This window comes from Trachypithecus francoisi, unplaced genomic scaffold (assembly GCF_009764315.1).
Source record: "Trachypithecus francoisi isolate TF-2019V2 unplaced genomic scaffold, Tfra_2.0 Lachesis_group11, whole genome shotgun sequence".
Taxonomy (NCBI): Eukaryota; Metazoa; Chordata; class Mammalia; order Primates; family Cercopithecidae; genus Trachypithecus; species Trachypithecus francoisi.
Window position 1 is genome coordinate 75,093,472 of NW_022681456.1, and position 15,928 is coordinate 75,109,399.

At 38.3% G+C, this 15,928-nt stretch overlaps 2 pseudogenes across 1 annotated transcript; one reads left to right on the forward strand and one right to left on the reverse strand.

Annotated features, from left to right (window-relative positions):
• Window positions 1-6,269: 6,269 nt before the first annotated feature.
• On the forward strand, window positions 6,270-8,015 carry LOC117089845 (annotated as a pseudogene). The gene has a single exon (XR_004439776.1). The product of XR_004439776.1 is annotated as an elongation factor 1-alpha 1-like (transcript).
• A 3,197-nt stretch (window positions 8,016-11,212) lies between these two features.
• On the reverse strand, window positions 11,213-11,989 carry LOC117089846 (annotated as a pseudogene).
• Window positions 11,990-15,928: the final 3,939 nt, after the last annotated feature.

Genomic DNA, 15,928 nt, shown 5'->3' on the forward strand with positions numbered 1-15,928 from the left:
AATAACCCTGTTTCCCTGGTTACTAACAAGTGCCAGGGTGTCATAATTATACGAGTAATTATGAAAGGAGAATATATGACTTGGCAAACTTCTGACAATTATTATAGATTCAGAGAAGCTCTACTTTGGGGAAAAGACATTAAAATAGGGCAGGATAAAAAGAAAGAAATCAGATAATAAAATGAGAATATTACATAATAATGCACCATACATGAAAAGTCTGTTCTCATTTCTAGGGAAATAATAGAGGAATGCAATAAAATCTGTTCACCATCCATGGAGGTCCAAGTGTTTGAAGATGTTTTATGTACTTTGCCTTTTTATTGTACCTCTGATTTTGGTTAGTTTATGGCTCTGCCTCAAGTTTACTTTTATGGAGATTAATGCAATTTATACATTATATTTTATTTTATGATATACTTAACAATAAGTGGATAGTAATTAAGGCTGTATGAGATTAAGGAAAAATGCCCAGGAACTAAATACCTTTTAAAAAATATGTTCTTTGAGTTTAATAGCATTTGAACTATTTAATAGCTTAAATTAAATTAAAGTTAATAGAGTTTAATTAAAGTTATAGTCAAAGGAGAAATACTCTCTCATTAAAAAGAAAGTGTTGTTCTGGGGTCATGAACGTTCCTCTTGATTTTCAATGAAGAAATCACTTTTTGCTATGAGGAGTCTCCCAGCATTACAGTCTTGTCAAAGGCTCATGAATTAGCTACATTATGTGAGAGTTAAGCGTATTGCATTTCCACAGGTAACATTTGATATTCAAAGAAAACCCCAATGTTAGTTTACAGAAATTCTTAACATGTCAGGCCAATTAAAATTCTATTACTTTCTACCTATAAATGTGGAAATCAAAATTTTTACACCAGCCAAAAGTGATCGACATAAAGTGAAAATGGAGACTAGCTCCTTTGGCCAATGTTGCGCTTGGGCTCACCCAGAGATGCTGTTTCTAAATCGAATAAGGACTTGCTTAGGACTTTTTTGTTTCTCATTCAAATTGTGCAGTTATAGACTTATTTTTTGCATTGAATGGAAGCCTAAAAGGTAGGGTCAGGAGAAGAATTGCTGAGATGGCGGGAGACCCACAGAGCTGCTGAGAGCCATGAGGCTGACCCTGGCTGATGTGTGCCTTTCTGGCCTCGGATGGGACTCACTCTTAAAACTATCCCACTCACTGTCAGGCTCTCTTTCTTGTTAACTTAGATTGATATGTTTCTCCGGATGTATAGATTAGCACGTGGCACATGAGCCACACACCCTCTCCTGTTTCCCTTAATTAATTAAATTCTAATTCTCTTAAAAAAATCAAATTCCAAACCTCTAAAGCAACAATGTAAAGTTGATTTTTAATGCAATTTTATTTAATGTGTATCTTTATCCTTAGAGATACAATACAGAATTTTAAAAAATAAACCCCAAATGAGGCACCCACCCACACATAGCAAGGTAAGGGGGGAAGAAGAGGAAATTATGCAGCTACAAAATAGAGGAATAAAGACTATCCAACTACAGACTGAACTTTTTTCCCCTTTTGGCGTAAATGAAATGAAGCTGGAGTGATGCTAATCTACATTGTTATTTTCATGGAAATAGTAAAGAATGACATAAAGTCTAATCACATATGCACTGGAGGCCAAACTACCTAACTCTGACTTGATTTTGGTTTGTTTATAAGTGTATCTCAAATTTTCTTTTGTAGTAATTAATGCAGCAATTGCTGCATAGCACTTGGTACAATGCAGTTGCTGACTAACGATTGAAAGAATTAATCAATTAGTGAAAGAATATAAATTTCAGATGTCTTCAGTCACTTACTTAATTGCAATCCTAATCAAAAGCCTATTTTGGACTATCTTGTGAATATGATAATAGAATAATTCTTTCATTTCTTAAAAGAAAAAAGGAGTGACTTTTTTCAATCATTAACTTAAATCCCTATCATTACTCTTAAATTTTAAAACAGATCTTTAAAAGAAATTTTCAATTATAGAACTTTAAAAGAAAAGATATAATTGCAAATGTGATTTGATGGTGACTGGTTTCTCCATATTAAACTTTGGTTTGCCTATCTTTTTTAATAAAACAAATGGGGATTAAAGTATCTTATTATCCAAGTCACAATCAGCAGTGTGGCAGAGTATAAAAACCATGAAGAACATAATTCTGGTTATACTTCTGATTAGCTGTGTGCATTTGGGCAAGTCATCTAGCTTCCTTGAACCTTAGTTTCCTCACCTGTAAGAAAGAATCTCACTCAAAGGTTGTTGTGAAGATCAAATGAGATATGAGTGACTTATAAAACACTATGTCAGTGTAAGGTATTTCTGCAATAATTACATAATCTCATTTTGCAAGTTAGACCAGTTAGGGATTAGAAAATATATAGGGAGAGTGGTATAATGCAAAGAATATAAGACCTGGACTCAATAAACACATTCAAGTCCCAACAACTCCATTTTGTGACCTAGAGCAGAGCCCTTCACCACTCTGAACCTCAGTTTCCTCATTTACAGCATGGGGATGATATCGTTGAGATCTAAAATATATGTAAAAGCACTTGGCAAATTTACAAGTGCTACATATGTATCGACTATAATTCTCAGTAGCTACCGAATCTATAGCAAAAGTGTGAAAAACCACATAAATCTACCTATAGTTGTTCAAAAGTCAGATGGAGATATTACATCTCAGCACTGACGCACATCACCAGACACCTGGACTTTTAAAAACCATTGTATATGAGTCGAGGTAGGGGTGGAGAAAGGAGTACTGTGGGGACTTAATTATCAACTTATTGGCAAAATCATTGAAAAAAAGATAAGATTTCAGGGCCAGGCGCGGTGGTTCACACCTGTAATCCCAGCACTCTGGGAGGCCGAAGTGGGTGGATCATGAGGTCAGGAGATCCAGACTATCACTAACACAGTGAAATCCCGTCTCTACTAAAAATACAAGAAAATGAGCCAGCCGTGGTGGTGGGCACCTGTAGTCCCAGCTACTCGGGAGGCTGAGGCAGGAGAATGGCATGAACCCCGGAGGGAGAGGTTGCAGTGAGCAGAGATTGCGCCGCTGCACTCGAACCTGGGCAACAGAGCGAGACTCCATCTCAAACAAAAAAACAAAAAGATAAGATTTCAGGAGTCTGTTTCATTGAACGGGGTTTTAATAACTTGGTAAACACAAACACATGCCAGATTTAAAATGTGGCATCACAAGAAAAACAGTCACAGTAAAGATGTGGAAAGATATTAACCTTACGGAAGCTGAAGCAGAAGAAACCTCTAACTAGATTGGCATTGAAATAAAGAAATGCAATTGACAAAATTAAGGAGGGACAGGAGCCAGTCTTCTCTGTGAGGAAACTTAAATAGTTGGGCTTTCTCCAGTCCATGAAGACGTAGGCAGGGCTGCAGGGTCCTGGGAGCTTCTATGTCCAACCATAAAGAATCAGGAACCTGCAGTGAAGGTAAAGTGTAGCCATGTAATAGCTACTTGGTTTTGTTCTAAAACTCTAGGGGTTCTTCCACTCAATTGGAAAGCTCCCAACGTGTTTTTCCAACCACCAGGTCCAATCTCTTCGTGAAGAGCCATGACCAAGAGAAGAGGATTGCTTGGCTGGAAGGGATCTTAGAAATCTAAGAGTGATTGAGGGTTTGCTCTTTGATGATGATCTTCCTGGTTTCCAGTTCCAGTTTTGCAACTGGGTGTGAGTTCTTGAGCAAGTTATTTGGCTTCTCCAAACCTCAATTTCCACAGGTGTAAAAGAGGAATTATAATATATACAGTGGATTTTGTGAGGATTAAGTGAGAGGATTAAATGCTTGTAACCTGGTACATTTTAAATAAACAAGAAAATAATTGGCTATTATTTTATTTAATTCCTTCATTTTATGGATACAGAGAAGATAATAACAATAAATATAAGTAATGCCTGGTGTAGCACTTTACCTTATGAATTTTCCCATGCGTTTCCTTATCTAATTATTTTGCTGCCCTATGGAATGGGTTACTATTAGTACCATTTTACAGAGCAGGAAACTAAAGTTTAGGCAGACACCATAACCCGTCGAAAATCATGTGAGATAATGGTTGTTGCAGGACTTGAATGCAGGTCTTTTGAGTCTCAGAGCAGTATGCTTTTATCTGAATCAGGCCAACCCTAGGCAGAAGTATTAACAGTAGCTAACATTCACTCTGGGGGAAGCACTGGCTGGGCATTTAAATGTGTTATTTCATTTAAACCTCACAACAACTTTATAATAAAGATAGTATTTGAGTTTTCATTTCAAAAAAGTTAAAATAACACCCACAAGGGTCACTGAGTTATTAAGTAGTGGAGCCAAGTTTGCGTCTAATCAGTTTCATGTTTTATCATTAAACTGTCTACAAATAGAAAGCTATGCAAGAGGACAGTGTCTTAAAAGAGTGTGATCTTCCAATAAGTCATAGCCTGTCTTTATCCAGCACCAGGAGAGGTGTGGGAGAACATGGAATAACAATATGCAAACATCATTACATAGGAGCATTGTACCAGGCACTTTACATGTATTATCTTCACAGCAACCTCAGAAGGTATATGTTATTCCCCCCCCATTGAAGACTTGGAGAAATTATTCCTTGCTTAAAATTACACAGCTAATGGCAGAGCTAAGATTTGAAGCTCTTGACCTTTCTACAATGGTGACACTGCAGCTTTTAGAGCACAGAGGAACTTAAACATCATTGCTGCCAGTTCTCACCCTCACCTATGAACAAACTGAGATGGTAAGAGCCCATGTTTGTCCTCACAGGTAGAAACTGCAATAGAAGTCAACTTGTCCAACCTCCAGCCCAGTGATCTTTCTGTCTCATCATACAATAGAAACATGACCCCTGCCTCAGGGAGCTTATACTCCAGTTGCAGAAACACAAATAATCAGAAAGCAGCATAAGTGCATATGTATTGGAGACTTCACCCTATGAAGAAAAGGTATGTTTTCTAGAATTTAAAAAGAAGCAGAGTCAGTGAGGACAGGAGAGGCAAGTGGGCAGAGGCTTTCTACTTTAATACACATAAGAATCACTTGAAAGAATCCACTTAAATGCAGATTCCCAGGCTGGAATCCAAAAGTTTGAAGTCAGCAATGTATATTTTTGAACAAACAGTTCTGACTCTGAAGCATGTGCCAAAATTCACTACTTTGGGAAACAGGAAATTTGTGAGTAGGTTCAAAAGAGCAGTAACAATTAAGACTGGGTGTAGACAATAGGAACAGATTCAGGAGCATTTTGTAAACTAGGCAAAACCATTTCAATTTGTATGATAAATTGGGACATTTTGGAAAAGGGGTGAAGATGAGTAAGAGCTGTGTGAAGAATGGTTTAAACCAGAGAGAACAAGGAATGAGGAGGAAAAGACAGAAAGGCCTGGGTGAGAAAGGGTGTGTTTTAGAGGCATTTCAGATGGGAAACCAATAGGAGTGGCAATAGGAGGTCAGATGGAGGGGATACAGGAGATGGATGTAGAAGCACCTGATGGAGGAGGAGTAGCTGGGCCTGGCTGCAGATGCACACAGCTCTATCGAGCTCAAAGTTAATAAATACTATTCTAGTTGTACACCGTGACCAAGTTAAAAATTCTTCACAAAACATATAGTCATAAAAGGCATAAAGTGTTCCTTTCAGCACTTCCTACGTGAAAAGGGACGCCAAACCTCACATTCCTCACAGTGTCCTGAAAAGAACCCTTTTAAAGGACACAAATTTAAAAATGTTGTGCTGATACCTGATCTCACCCAAACCAAGAGGCCCTGGGTTTGGCTCAGAAAAGGGTGATTATTTAACTCTTTTTCAGCAGTTTTCTTCATACTCTTCATTTTTGCCCAAAGAAAGAGGAGTGCAAAGCTAATGCCGGATATTCAGAAAACTATTTTCTAAACATTTTAAAATGCTCAAACAGCATTTTAAAAAATCCTTTTTTACAGGTAGAGGACAGATGAGGTACTAAAATTGGATATCAAGGACTCCTAGTCTCCAATGAGTCATCTTGTTGAAAAAAAAAAAATCAATAAGATGACAGTACAACTCAAATAATTTCTGCCAAATCAGATAAACCTCCAATAACTGTGAGAACTTTCTGATTATTTTATTTTAACTAAAGGGCCCAGGTCTTTGAAGTTTTTGTTGTTGTTGTTGTTGTTGTTGTTCCTGTTTTTCCATTAACACTTGAAAAACAGTAGCTGGACACCAAAGTCTAAAAACTGTTTAAGATCTTTTTTGCAATGGGTTTGCCACCAGAAGACAGGTGTTGTGAAAACTACCCCAAAAGACAAAATGGGAGAGGAAAAGACTCATATCAACATTGTCGTCATTGGACACGTAGATTCGGGCAAGTCCACCACTACTGGCCATCTGATCTACAAATGCGGTGGCATCGACAAAAGAACCATTGAGAAATTTGAGAAGGAGGCTGCTGAGATGGGAAAGGGCTTCTTCAAGTATGCCTGGGTCTTGGATAAACTGAAAGCTGAGCAGGAACGTGGTATCACCATTGATAGCTCCTTGTGGAAATTTGAGACCAGCAAGTATTATGTGACTATCATTGACGCCCCACGACACAGAGACTTCATCAAAAACAAGATTACAGGGATATCTCAGGCTGACTGTGCTGTCCTAATTGTTGCTGCTGGTGCTGGTGAATTTCAAGCTGGTATCTCCAAGAATGGGCAGACCCGAGAGCATGCTCTTCTGGCTTACACACTGGGTGTGAAACAACTAATTGTTGGTGTTAACAAAATGGATTCCACTGAGCCACCCTACAGCCAGAAGAGATATGAGGAAATTGTTAAGGAAGTCAGCACTTACATTAAGAAAATTGGCTACAACCCTGACACAGTAGCATTTGTGCCAATTTCTGGTTGGAATGGTGACAACATGCTGGAGCCAAGTGCTAACATGCCTTGGTTCAAGGGATGGAAGGTCACCCGTAAGGATGGCAATGCCAGTGGAACCACGCTGCTTGAGGCTCTGGACTGCATCCTACCACCAACTCATCCAACTGACAAGCCCTTGCGCCTGCCTCTCCAGGATGTCTACAAAATTGGTGGTATTGGTACTGTTCCTGTTGGCTGAGTGGAGACTGGTGTTCTCAAACCCGGTATGGTGGACACTTTTGCTTCAGTCAACGTAACAACTGAAATAAAATCTGTCGAAATGCACCATGAAGCTTTGAGTGAAGCTCTTCCTGGGGACAATGTGGGCTTCAATGTCAAGAATGTGTCTGTCAAGGATGTTCGTCGTGGCAACGTTGCTGGTGACAGCAAAAATGACCCACCAATGGAAGCAGCTGGCTTCACTGCTCAGGTGATTATCCTGAACCATCCAGGCCAAATAAGTGCTGGTTATGCCCGTGTTGGATTGCCACACGGCTCACATTGCATACAAGTTTGCTGAAGGAAAAGATTGATCGCCGTTCTGGTAAAAAACTGGAAGATGGCCCTAAATTCTTGAAGTCTGGTGATGCTGCCATTGTTGATATGGTTCCTGGCAAGCCTATGTGTGTTGAGAGCTTCTCAGACCATCCACCTTTGGGTCGCTTTGCTGTTTGTGATACGAGGCAGACAGTTGCGGTGGGTGTCATCAAAGCAGTGGACAAGAAGGCTGCTGGAGCTGGCAAGGTCACCAAGTCCGCCCAGAAAGCTCAGAAGGCTAAATGAATATTATCCCTAATACCTGCCACCCCACTGTTAATCAGTGGTGGAAGAACGGTGTCAGAACTGTTTGTTTCAACTGGCCATTTAAGTTTAGTAGTAAAAGACTGGTTAATGATAACAATGCATCATAAAACCTTCAGAAGGAAAGGAGAATGTTTTGTGGACCACTTTGGTTTTCTTTTTTGCGTGTGGCAGTTTTAAGTTATTAGTTTTTAAAATCAGTACTTTTTAATGGAAACAACTTGACCAAAAATTTGTCACAGAATTTTGAGACCCATTAAAAAAGTTTAATGAGAAAAAAAAAAAAAACTGTTTAAGATCATTTCAAAAATGAAAACCTGAGACTTAAAGGCAAACCAATGAAGTGAGCATATGCAGATGTTTTCTTAACTAATCATACACTATAGCTGAGCACTCCAGAGACACTGAAAGTTTGGAGTTTAAAAAAAAAAAACAAACATTTTAACTGGATTACAAAGTCTAGAAGTCTAGTTCACTAGCTAGAACATTAGCAAAAGTCAGTAGACCTGCTTTGTTAATTTCCTAACTTTTAAAAATTAACTTTATACATGATCATTTTATACTGTATACATGACCGTTAATATAATCCAAGTTTTTCAACTTGAGAACTTCAAGTGTTTATAACTTAAAAAGAAAATATAGGCCGGGCGCGGTGGCTCAAGCCTGTAATCCCAGCACTTTGGGAGGCCGAGACGGGCGGATCACAAGGTCAGGAGATCGAGACCATCCTGGCTAACACGGTGAAACCCCGTCTCTACTAAAAAATACAAAAAACTAGCCGGGCGAAGTGGCGGGCGCCTGTAGTCCCAGCTACTCGGGAGGCTGAGGCAGGAGAATGGTGTAAACCTGGGAGGCGGAGCTTGCAGTGAGCTGAGATCCAGCCACTACACTCCAGCCTGGGCAACAGAGCCAGACTCTGTCACAAAAAGAAAAAAAAGAGAAAGAAAATATAATTTAGCTGCTCTTATTTAGGAAATTTATTTGAGGAATAAAAGTGAGAACTCTTCTATGAAATGAACTGGTCAATTAGGGTTCACATTAATAGAATTTTCAGTATATTTATTCTAAAATTAATTTATTCATTTAAAATATGTGAATATTTTATTTAAATTGCAGTCATTCCTATTTAACAGTTCAATTTAATTTTTAAGTAAATTGAGCATCTACTATATAATAGCTACTGCTAGGGATTGAAGAAAGGATGGTTGAAATGTGTGGGAAGGTGGGATTATAAAAATGAATAGCTCACACTCTAGCGAGAGAGAACTATGCAAATGGCTAGAATTTAACGTGAGAAATACTGTAATGTGTTAGCACTCAATGTTGTAGATACACAGAAATATAAAGGGGAAGATTTCATTTGAAGCTGATCTTAAACAATAAACAGGAACTAGCTGGGTAAAGGAGAATGGGGTTCAGGGTAAGGCATTGTTGGCAGATAACAAGATATGGAAATGCTAAGAGATACGAAATGACATGCTGTTTTGAGAAAACTACAAGTACATCAATGTGGAAAATCAAAAGGAATCTTAGAATGACAGGATCTCAGAGAGGATCTTAGGAATAGGAAAACACAAAGTGGCAAGATTGGAAAGGGGGTTACATGGCATAATCCTATAAGAAGGTGGAAGCTCTTGGCAGTTTTTACATAGGGGAATGCCATAAAACTGGATCCTATAAAAAGAACTCCTGTGAGTGAGAAAAATAGATTAGAGTGAAAGCATCATTCAATTTAGTTTCAAAGCTAGTGCAGGCACAGATGTAGGTAGGGATGCTGACAAGTGTACAGAGTAGATTAGATATCCAGGAGGTCCACTGAGTAGCACCAGGGAGTGGGAGGAGCTGGGTGAGAATAGGAGCACAGTTTCCAGCTTGGTTGCTGAGTGAAAGATTGTTGTGTGCCAATTAAGCTGGGGGATAGAGCCTGCCATATGTATTATTCTATATCTAAGAATAACTTAAATGCTAAGACATCAAGAGCATATATTCCCCTCCTAGCCCCCCACTTATTTATTCAGGACTCTGGAAAGTGGACGTAGCGTTAATTTACTGTCTGCCTCATGGCAGAGTATGTCCCACAGCCACTGATGTCACTCAATGGAGCACAGGGTGGACAACAAAATGGACTGGAGATTCATAAATTTCTTTTTTTTTTTTATTTCATTTTTTGAGACGGAGTCTCGCTCTGTCGCCCGGGCTGGAGTGTAGAGGCCGGATCTCAGCTCACTGCAAGCTCCGCCTCCCAGGTTCACGCCATTCTCCTGGCTCAGCCTCCCGAGTAGCTGGGACTACAGGCGCCCGCCACCTCGCCCGGCTAGTTTTTTGTATTTTTTAGTAGAGACGGGTTTCACCGTGTTCGCCAGGATGGTCTCGATCTCCTGACCTCGGAATCCACCCGTCTCGGGCTCCCAAAGTGCTGGGATTACAGGCTTGAGCCACCGCGCCTGGCCTGGAGATTCATAAATTTCTAGGCTGTCGAAGGTACCTTCCCATCTTTGGTGGATAATTATCCCCAGGAAGAATTCACATATGCTCTGTTATCGAGGAAGACCCTGGAAATCAAGGGTTGAGAAGGGCATAGAACTCACGGCTAGGGAAGATATGATAGAGCATCCTCACAGAAATCCAGATCTGTGAGAAATTTAATCCCTGAGAAGTTAAATGTTTTACTGTTATCATCCTCCTAAGATCCTCTCTAAAATCCTGTCATTCTAAGATTCCCTTTGGTATTACCACATTGATGTACTTGTAGTTTCCTCAAAGTAAGTCAGCAGCATTCCTTTCATATCTATTAGCATTTTCACAGAGTTATTTGGAAATGGTTATTTAAGGGATCTCTTCATACTGCCTACCTATGTCATTTTCCTATGCCATTACTCAGAGAGAATATGCAATTTGGTCTGTATATAAAATCAAGTACATAAATAACTAATGTTACAGTTCAAGAAATGGTTTGAAGAGAGGTTCAGAATACAAGTGGTGCTCACAGAAGTGTAAAGAACACCCAGTAGCGAATCAGAAAATATGGAAGACATGTTGCTTTGAATAATAGTTTCAAATTCAATGAACAGAGGGATTGGAGGGAAAGACCATCCCACTCAAAGAGAACAGTATGTCCAAAGGCCCAGGGAAGAAAAAATATTTTATGGAATTTCAAGTAGCAAGGAGGAAGAGGAGCATAAGCAAGGAGAAAGCAGACACAGAAAAAGAGAAGAGCTTGGCAAGGTCGGGGGTGGAGAAATGTGGATGGTAGAAACAAAACAGAAAAGGAAGCCACATAGTAGATAACCTGTGTCCGTGAATGCCCTGTGTCCAAGTCTCTCAATCTCTATAATGAAAGAAGAAATGCCTTCCTCTCTTTCTCCCCATAAGTAATTAGGCATTTTCACTCTGCTCCTACAAGTTGAATAGAAATCTAGATATATTGTTATGAATCTGAATGATAACAGCTGATGTTTATGTGCTAGGATTAAGGTCATAAATTATCTCTGTTTTTTTTTTTTTTAGTCTGATCTTATTTGTTAGTCAAAAAAATCTTATTTTTGACTGAATTGAGACAGAAGTAGAAGCTCACTGAGAGGACAGTCTGTGTCTCTTGACAATCTGTTCCTGGTGCTTCTCTTCAGCCTCTTTCATTCTCTTGGCCGAAAGTTTAGCATATTCCACGGCCTCTTCCTGATTTTTTTTTAGTGTGCTGCTTCTTCAGAGCAATACACCACCATTTGTGCTGCACGACCCATGGAGTAATAAGACGCTGAATCTTGTGTGCTTTGGTCCTAGGTTTCTTACCTTCTTTGTTGAAGGGCTTTTTCTTACAACATGCTCACGGACATCTTTAGAGAGACTGAAAAGTTTGAGGGTTCTGCTAGCTCTTGTGGGCCCCAGGCAACAAGGCACCGTAGTATCAGTCAGTTCAGGAATATCCTTCTCTCAAGTAGAGAACGCTCAGATTGGCATCTACAACGTAACCACTAACAGATTTCGCTTTCTTTCTCCAGTTCTCTTTGGTCTGTAAAGGAATGCCCCTTACTCAGTAGCAGATGGACACAGCCATGGGTCAAGACACACTGCTTCATAGGGAAACTCTGTTTGTCATTCCCATCACTTATTCAAACCACACAGCCCTTCCATTCTTCACCCAGAGCATCAGCATCAACTTCTGTGGTCATACGCTTCTCATAAAAAGTAAGAATTTTTCATTCATCAATCACTTAAATGAGTTTCTGGCAGCCAGTGGCTGGGAAGAAGATGTTCAGCTTCATCTTGAAGCTGCTGATGGTGACCTCCCGAATTATCTCATTTAAATAACACAAAAACTCTATGAGGCAAATAGTATTATTATTCTTCGTTTTAGATGGCAAAGCTAAAGTTTAGTGATATTAATCCAGTAAACAGGAAAGCCAGAATTCAGATACCAATGCAAAACTAAAGAAAAGGGTTTGTTCATGTGCTCTGGATATCTGATCTCTGTAAGTGTTCTGAATGAGTCAATTTAGTCAAATCACCCATTTTGCCATTTTTGTAACAAAAAAAAGTAAGTCAACTAAAAATAAACATCCTATTCTACTAGCAGCTGAGAGGAATGCTTTTCTTCCTTTCAAGAAATCACAGGTTTCTGACAGTCTTCACAATCGGAACCAGTCTAGCATACCACTGAAAAATTCCTGCCTGAGCTCAATGAGCCCCAAGAACCTTAGAGAATCAGATAATCCCTTTACTAAATGGCATCATCAAAAACGTTACTTTTTCCCTCAAAATCAAAATATAAACATTGGGGGAAAATCTATCTTAAATAAAAGCAAGAAATTAATCATAAAAAAAATTTGCTTGAAAGTGTCATAACTTTGCAATGGTTTTACTTTTCTTCCATATGTGTAAGGGAGAAAAATGTGCCTGTATAAACATAGGTTGTCTTACCTTCAAGTGACTCCAAGAAAGAGTCATTTTTCAAAACAGAGCATTTCTATGTGAAACCTGCATAAGTAGTGATAGTTTTTTGTTTAGTTTTTAAAAAGCAGCCCACCTAAATGAATTCCTACCCACCGGACAGAATTGAAAACAGGGACAGGATGGGGCGCTAACTAAAATGCCTTATCCAAATTCTCAAAATGCACCTACATGGACTATTCAGATTAAGCATTGAATATAAGATTCAGAGGAAAATTCTATTACAGAAGCAGTAGACAAAGAGACAAGAAGTGATACCAACCACTTCCCTTCTTTTTGTACATTTTCTACCTTGAATCCCAAGGAACAACATTTCAAATCTCGTATTCTTTCCTGGCTGTACGGTGCCTCTGAAATCAGTGATCCTGATAAATAAAATGCCATGAGGTCTGAAAGCAGTAGTTTTATGGACAACATTTAAATTGTTTCCATGTGCTTTCTGCTTGCGCAGGATCAATCATCATGATTGGTGTATTATAACTTGCCCCAACTAAATTGGTCTCTCTCCTGTTGTTTCCTTTTCCCCAAGGAATTCAATTTTCCAGCAAAGAGTCTTCTGCTTCTCTCCGTTTTTTTTTAAATTTTCATATTAACTGTAATACAAAAGACTAAATGAAAATCTAAACTCAGAGATTCTTGTTTTTAACCACTGGCAGGCATCTATTCCAGTGAAATGTTAATTTAGCATGCTTTATTTTACATTTCCACTTATTTTTGTATTAATTTCCAAGTCCAATTTTTGGATTAATAAAACTCTCAGTATTAATGAGAAAATCATTTAGAGTACAATGGAATTTCAGTCGAGAAAATATTGTTTTATTTTTGTACTTTTTTTATCTTTCAGATACTGTTTTTTTAAAAATAATCAAAAGAAAAGTAAACTTTAGAACAAGGTACACTTTTTAATATATTTCATATAGGACATGAAAAAGGAGGAATGTGTTATTTAAATCTCTGTTCTGAAGCATGCCTTTCCTCTAATTTCCATAAAATATTGAATAATTGTTGGTGGCAGCTGTACCAACTAGCTCTTGATCCTACACAATATTGCACACATAGATTTTTGGTTTTGTTCTTTAATTTTCTTTGATAGGGTGTACGTTGCTAAAAGGCAATGACCTGTCTCTCTATAGTAATGATTTGTTCATGTGCTCTAGATAGTTAATCTCTATAAGTGTTCTGAATAAGTCAGATCAATAGCAAAATACACATGCGATCAATGCCCCAGAATCTCTATAAGTGAAAGTAACTATAAAGGAGCAATTTGAAAACAGTAAGATCCCCATCCTTTTCAAAAGTATCTATATTTCCACTGTTTTTTAGAATGCCATAAAGGCCATGTCATTGAAACCAAGAGAAAACATAAATGTACATGAGAGAGGTCACATTCTGGCCCTTCTCAAACTTTTCCACAGAGGCATCACTGGTGAGGACAAAACTGAAGAGTGAATACATACACCCTGGAATTGGAGGGCAGCTCCAAAAACAACCCGCCTCCCATCTGAAATTTATTTGAAGTCTTATAATATTGCTTTAACATGAATGCAAATTGTGCCTCCTGCTGCCAATATATCTGTTTGATTTAATATGAAAATTAAATTGCTTATCTGGGTTAAAACTGACAGATGAAGAAAGTGTGGCTTGGAACTCCTGCACTCCCTTGAAGATCTACCAAGGCATGCTAACCTTTAAACATGCATTGGCTACTTGCAATTGATTGATTCCTTGGTTGGTTTTTTTTTTTTTTTGAAAGACCGAGTGACAACAGAGATTCAGAGACTGGAAAAGAGGCCAGCAGTGAAGAAAGCAAGCTTCAACTCTAATGATACTCTGATGCTCCTGTGAGGAAAGGAATGCCACAAGAAAGAGACAAACTACAGAAGAAAGGCTTGCAGGGAACCAAAATCAAATTTACCTCACAATTTGCCTGAGGCCAAAGAAAGATGCTTAATAGAAAATGTGGTGACTTAATTTGGTGATTTAAAAAAATGCTCTCAAAAAACGAGTGAAAAAACGTAGGTAATTAAAAACTATTCTTTTAGCAATAAAGGAGAGAGAACTCATTTATTTGCACATTTTAAAAGCATAAAACTAAAAAAATTTTTTTGTATATTAAAAATAAAGTTACATAGTAAATCTCATCTTAATAAGACATCTCCAATTATATGATTCAGCAGAGTGTAGGCTGTAATTGTTTTAATGACATTTTAAATGATGAACAAAAGAAAAACATTATGAAGGGCTAATGACATACAATGAAGCAATATGCCATCATTCTTTAGGATACAAATATTACTCCAGAGAAAGTCTTAGTTTTAATTAAAATCAAATGGAAACACACAATGTTTGTACTACAGTCATATTATAGTGCTATGTTCAACGGAATAAAACTTTGAATTTAGATGTGATCCCAAAGCCAGGTCTCTTTTGGTCAAGGACATACATTATCATGTGTTCCTGAAATTCATACCTTTATATCATTAAATTATATCTTATTTAAACATTGAAAAGTGTCATCGCATCCTGAGAATATGCATTCTTTTTTTTTTTTTTTTTTTTGAGACGGAGTCTCGCTCTGTCGCCCAGGCTGGAGTGCAGTGGCCGGCTCTCAGCTCACTGCAAGCTCCGCCTCCCGGGTTCACGCCATTCTCCTGTCTCAGCCTCCTGAGTAGCTGCGACTACAGGCGCCCGCCTCGTCGCCCGGCTAGTTTTTTGTATTTTTTAGTAGAGACGGGGTTTCACCGTATTAGCCAGGATGGTCTCGATCTCCTGACCTCGTGATCCGCCCATCTCGGCCTCCCAAAGTGCTGGGATTACAGGCTTGAGCTACCGCGCCCGGCCGAGAATATGCATTCAGAATGCCTTTTAACAACACATGAAACTGCTAAAAATCTAAACCAATATTCAAAGAAAGCAATCAAATTTATCTTGTTTCTTTGCCTCAACCTAGTGTATACATAATTAGTTGATTGTTTTTCCAAGCTCTTTATGGTGGAAGTTTCACATATGTGAAAAAGATGACCTCTATGTACCTACTCATCACTCAGCTTTACCAATTTTTCACCAGTCTTGTTCCTTTTATTGTTTTATTCTTTGCTAGAATATTTTGTAGCAAATTCCAGACATCATGTCATTTTACCCATAAATATTTCAATGTGCATATCTAATCAATTTTATACAATCTTCATTGCCATTATAAAACAATGTCTTCATGTCATATTTGATTATATTTACTATTAAATTCATCAGTTATA